At 40.3% G+C, this 6,000-nt stretch overlaps 1 protein-coding gene across 2 annotated transcripts in view; it reads right to left on the reverse strand.

Annotated features, from left to right (window-relative positions):
* Positions 1 to 192, reverse strand: part of RCAN3 (regulator of calcineurin 3) — a 49,911-nt gene extending 49,719 nt beyond the window's left edge. Inside the window, exon 1 of one of the 2 annotated variants that reach the window (XM_089665143.1) lies at positions 118 to 192. The gene's annotated coding sequence lies outside the window, so the exon portion shown is untranslated. The remainder of the gene's footprint in view (positions 1 to 117) is intronic. The other variant, XM_089665144.1, reaches the window with a different exon arrangement.
* Positions 193 to 6,000: the final 5,808 nt, after the last annotated feature.

Below are 6,000 nucleotides of genomic sequence, written 5' to 3' on the forward strand. Positions count from 1 at the left end.
ACCAAGCCAATGACATAGAAGAGAAACCAGAAGTGAGCATCCAGGACCAGCCAGCAGCTCAGAGTCAGCTCAGCCTGCACACCTTCAGGGGAGAAGCAGCAAGAAGTAAACACCTACCTGGAGTACATGATCCCTCACAGCTGCCAAAGACACAGCTGATGATCGCGATCATCACATCCCGGGAACCAGAAGTGATGTCATAGGGCATGCGTTCCAAACACAGGAAGTGTCCTAAGCATGCGTTCCAAATACAGGAAATACTCTACCCTTGCCAATCATTGAAAAGTAAGTGTTTAAAAAAAAACTTGAAAATTAAGATCGCAAGTTTGCAGTATGTGAAGGTTGGAGCAGTAGGGAACAACATTTCATGTAATAATCAAAACTGTTCTGGAAAAACAAATCTAGGTATAGGATTATAACGAGAGTAATGGTGACCTCTAATGGTGAAAAAGTGGTACCGCAAGTAAATGCCTGGTAAGCAATTTATCAATTGGCTTTGAAATACTGCAGTTTTCTGTCATCTGTTTACACAGAAGCACTGCGGGAGGAATGGGTAGCACTAGAAGCTATAAGGCTCTGTTACATCTGCTGACAGGAGTTAAAAGCAAAGTGAGCAGTGCTGATAACATATCAGAGTCTTAATGCATCTTAAAGTATAAGTAAAGGCAAAACTTTTTTTTTTTTTTTTTTAGTATTTTTTTGTATTTAAAACTCCTGTCAGCTTGTATTGCTGTCTTTGTCCCCTTTGGGGAGGTTTTGGATAGAGTGGAGAGAGATAAAAAATCCTGTCAGATTGTACTGCTGTCTGTGTCCCTGTTAGGTATTGGATAGAGTGCAGAGGGATCAAAACTCCTGTCAGCTTGTATTGCTGTCTGTGTCCCCATTGGGGAGGTTTTGGATAGAGTGCAGAGGGATCAAAACTCCTGTCAGCTTGTATTGCTGTCTGTGTCCCCATTGGGAAGGTTTTGGAAAGAGTGGAGAAGAAATAAAACTCCTGTCAGCTTGTATTGCTGTCTGTGTCCCCGTTGGGGAGGTTTGGAAAGAGTGGAGAAGGATTAAAACTCCTGTCAGCTTGTATTTCTGTCCATGTCCCTGTTGGGAAGGTTTTGGATAGAGTGAAGAAGGATTAAAACTCCTGTCAGCTTGTATTGCTGTCTGTGTCCCTGTTGGGAAGGTTTTGGATAGAGTGAAGAAGGATTAAAACTCCTGTCAGCTTGTATTGCTGTCTGTGTTCCTGTTAGGGAGGTTTTGGATAGAGTGCAGAGGGATCAAAACTCCTGTCAGCTTGTATTGCTGTCTGTGTCCCCGTTGGGGAGGTTTTGGAAAGAGTGGAGAAGGATTAAAACTCCTGTCAGCTTGTATTGCTGTCTGTGTCCCCGTTGGGGAGGTTTTGGAAAGAGTGGAGAAGAAATAAAACTCCTGTCAGCTTGTATTGCTGTCTGTGTCCCCCGTTGCAGAGATTTTGGATAGAGTGGAGAGGGGATAAAACTCCTGTCAGCTTGTATTGCTGTCCATGTCCCTGTTGGGAAGGTTTTGGAAAGAGTGGAGAAGAAATAAAACTCCTGTCAGCTTGTATTTTATGGAGAAAAAAGTCAGCACATGGTGGGACCTGATTACTTATGAAAAATATTTGAAGGAAAAATTAGTGCCTAGGCGCCTCAGGTGGGAGGTACCTATTTGTGATGGTTTATTAGATACAGAGGACGTAGAGGAATGGTTTGAATTTTTTCAGGAGAGAGGTTTGGAGTTAGTCAAATTCCTCCTGAAAAGAAAACAAAGGAAAATGAGAGGCTTAGAATCACAGATCAGTGATATTAAAGCCAAACTAGAACCGTTTAAAGATACCCCTGATATGATCAATCTTACCAAAAGATTATGTAAAGATTTAGAACATATAGACCAAGAGGCCAAACACCGTAAAATCAAAAAATACCAAAGGGATTGTAATGATTTTAAAAAAGATCAGGTGTTCAAGTGGCAAAGTTCCCTTGCTGATAACGAGGGGGCGTCTATAGTTACTACACCAGTGAAAGAGACAAAGTTTGTTAATCATCCTATTCCACCTGCACCTCATAACAATACACCCCGGAACCAACATAATAATTATCAACATCAACCCCCTCATCAGACACCACAAAATGGGTGGAAACATAATAATAATAAAAAACCACCTAAGAAAGGTAACCAGTGGAGACCAAATTACTATCCACCTAGACCATACCCTCCACGAGGACCTAATTATCAACAGACCCAGTATTATAATGGACCACCTAGACATGAACCATATTATCCTAATAATAATGCCCGATCAGGATATAATCCAACACTTATTATGACAGAAGCCCAAGACCTTATCAGAATTATGATTACCATTATCGCCCTCATGAGCGAAGTCCACCCCCAACCTCCAATAGGTTTGAGCCTCTAAGATATGAACATCCAGATAGGGATTTTTTTTGGAGGGACAGGGCAGAAGTCAGCCCAGGTCGGAGAAGTATGGACAGAGGAGGGGATGCAGAGGAGGCCGCCAGGCTCAAAAGAAAAAGAGAGTCATAGGAGAAGGAGTTTTTAATTTGAGTAATACCAAGCTCACGACAGAGGAATTATTAGTTTTAGATAAGGGTCTCAAATATGCCCCTCCACATAAAGCCAATGGCTTTAATATATACGTTGACACCCTTAAATATGCCAGAAAATTGACTACTAAAAAGTTTTTCTTAGGGTTACCAGGACCCAAGCATTTAGTGTCCACTGTCCCTAATGATGATATTGTACACACAGGACTTAAGAATAAGTCATTGTTCAACCCCCAAGTGAATAATAACAATCAGATTGAGGTCTTCAAAAAAATGATTGACATGGATATTAAGAAATTGAGTTTTACAAAAGGAATACAGAATAAGGCTCAGGCTATTGGCATTAGTAGATTGAAAAAAAGAAATGATATCATCATTAGGCCTGCAGACAAAGGTGGGGGTATAGTGATTTTAACCAAAGATTATTATGAAAAACAAATGGAAGCACATCTTAATGATAAAACTACATATTTAACCTTACCGAAAGATCCCACTAACCAATATAAAAAAGACCTGACTAGGTTGATTGAGAAAGGAAAGGCTAAACAAATATTAAATAAGAAAGAGACAAAGTTTTTAAATCCAGAAGTATGCAGGATACCCGTTATATATATGGTACCGAAGATTCACAAAGATCCAGACAATCCACCTGGGAGGCCTATAGTCAATGGGATAGATTCTGTTATGGCCAGAATGGGACAGTATGTAGACACTTTTCTACAACCTTTAGTTATTAAAACTAAGGCCTATTTGAGAGATACCAAGCATCTCATCCAATGTTTAGAGAATATTAAGGGAGATAACCAATTGGTGTTTGCAAGTGCAGATGTATCAGCCCTATACACGATTATTAATCATGAAGACGCAATTAATTCAGTAAATTGGAGCTTGAGAGAGCTCAGCCAATTTAAATGGTCCCAGAAGAGATACATCATGGAATGTCTTGAGTATTGTCTATCTCACAACTACTTCTGGTATAAAGGTGTATTTTATAAACAAATCAGGGGTGTAGCCATGGGGGCTAGATTCGCTCCCAGTGTGGCCAATTTGTTTATGGCCCACTGGGAGGAAGAGACAGTATACCATCATCCCCCACAACAGCTAGTCCTGTACAAGAGATACATCGATGATGTGTTTATTGTCTGGGACGGTGCAGAACAAGATCTATTGGCGTTCCTCCATCAGCTGAACACCAATGGGAAGAACATTACTTTCTCATGGGAGGTTAACCGGGCATGTATTAATTTTTTGGATTTATGTATTTACATACATGAGGGGAAGGTCTGCACAAGGACTTTCTTTAAGAAAGTCGATCGTAATGGGTATATCCCACTAGATAGTTGCCATTACCCCCCATGGCTGTTGAACATACCCAAGGGACAGCTGATTAGACTGAGGAGGAACTGCACTGATAAAGAAGAATTCTTTAAGCAGGCCACAATTATGGAGAAAAGATTTGTGGACAAAGGATACTGTCAAGATAACATCAAGAGCAAAATTAGAGAAGTAGGAGATATGGACAGAAGTTGCCTTCTGGTAGACAAGAGTAACAAGAATAGGAAGGAATTTGACAACCAATTGGCTATCATTTTAGACTTCACAGTTAATTATAAGGATATTGAAAAGGTGTTTATCAAACATTGGTCGATCTTGCTTACGGATCCTTTGCTGTGCAAAGTATTACCTATCACTCCGAAATTCATATACAGGAAAGCCCCTACACTGAGATCCACTTTAGTACACAATGTGATAGATCCTCCAAACAAAAATAGAACAACATTTTTGGATTATAAGGGTTTTTTTCCTTGTAAAATGTGCTATGCTTGCAGAGCTATTAAAGGCCCTAATCCTAGACGTCATTCATTTATCTCTACCAACAATCAAAGAGAATTTCAAATTAAGGATTTTATATCCTGTAAGACGGAGGGGGTGGTATATGCACTGCAATGCGGTTGTGGTCTCCAATATGTTGGCCGGACGAAAAGGCCATTATGGGTCAGATTGAGAGAACATGTTCAAAATATTCGCAAGGGTTTTCCTAAGCACAGTGTCTCAAGACATTTCGCACAACACCATAATAAAGATCCCTCTAGTTTGGTATTTTGGGGAATTGAGAAGTACCATAGGCACTGGAGAGGAAGCCATAAGATCAGAGCATTAAGTCAGGCAGAGTCAAAGTGGATCTTTATTTTAGATACACACACGCCCAAAGGGCTTAACATTGACTTTGATTTAAATTGCTTTATTAGTGATCATTAATTTTCCTGTGTTGTATTTTGAGTATTATATGTGTTTCTGGTTATTTACATTTTTTTATTTATTTTATTTGTATTTTTTATGTTCTTTTGGTATTTCATGTAGTCATGTGAAGGGTGATCAGCGTATGTCTAGAGGTGGTATTTTTAATGATTTTTGTCATCATCTATCTCTTCAAGAGGGGAGCGGCGGTTTTTTGTGATCCACTCTTTATATATATATTTTCCATATATATATATTTTATTATTTATATATATATATTTTTTTAGATTTGATTCTGCATTTGCATTTACCTCCTTAATAAAGTTCATCTCAGGAGGCTATTTTTACATATAGATTTATCACATTTTTATTTATGTGGTTTTATACATTGGTTTGTGGATTCAGTACATCATAATTACTCACCATTACATGTAATATCGGGTCTGGCATGATTTTTTGTGCTAGAGCGTAAGCCTGTGGTGTATATATCTATATATACCTATTCAGGCTATTTGTAAGTAGGAGATCGACGGGCTACAACAACATGGCCGCCGTGACCACTCCCAGCGGGTCACGATTGGAGGAAAGGCTGGCCTATTTAAGGGAGTGCTATAGACCAATCACGTCAGTCCTGAGGAAGTCACGGGGTCACGTGATGCAACGCGTCGACGGCAACACGTGGTGACGCACTTCCGGCGCGGCGCCATCTTGGTACACCCTTCAGCCTCACGCTTACACCCATGGTATGGGAAACAGCCTGTATTTCACCTGGCAAATGTGAGTGTACTATACATTTATCTTCTGGCATTTATATTAAACGGTTTTACACTATGGAGGATGTCTTTTGCTTCCTTTATCCTAATGGGGCTTGAGCTGGGGTCCACTCTGCTCAGCTAAACCTCGGAGGATATCATAGGAGAGGTGGAAGCTGTAAACTGGGGACATACTAAAGAAGCCATCCACTCAAGAGGAAGCATACCTTGATTCAGTGGGGATCTGTTAAAGCTCTGTGGCCCTGCAGGGTCGCAGGGAGGAGGTGAGAGGCCATTTCAGCTGGTTTTGGATTGCACGTGGTGGTGTGCGGGTGCACATACAGTCCATGGACTCTGTTTTGAGTGGAGAATATTGATACAGGATCACTGGACTTTATATATATATTTATGTGCACTGTGTGCAGGGGTTGCAC

This window comes from Staurois parvus, unplaced genomic scaffold (assembly GCF_062004578.1).
Source record: "Staurois parvus isolate SC_StPar_1 unplaced genomic scaffold, SC_StPar_1.0 ptg002140l, whole genome shotgun sequence".
NCBI classification, from domain to species: Eukaryota; Metazoa; Chordata; class Amphibia; order Anura; family Ranidae; genus Staurois; species Staurois parvus.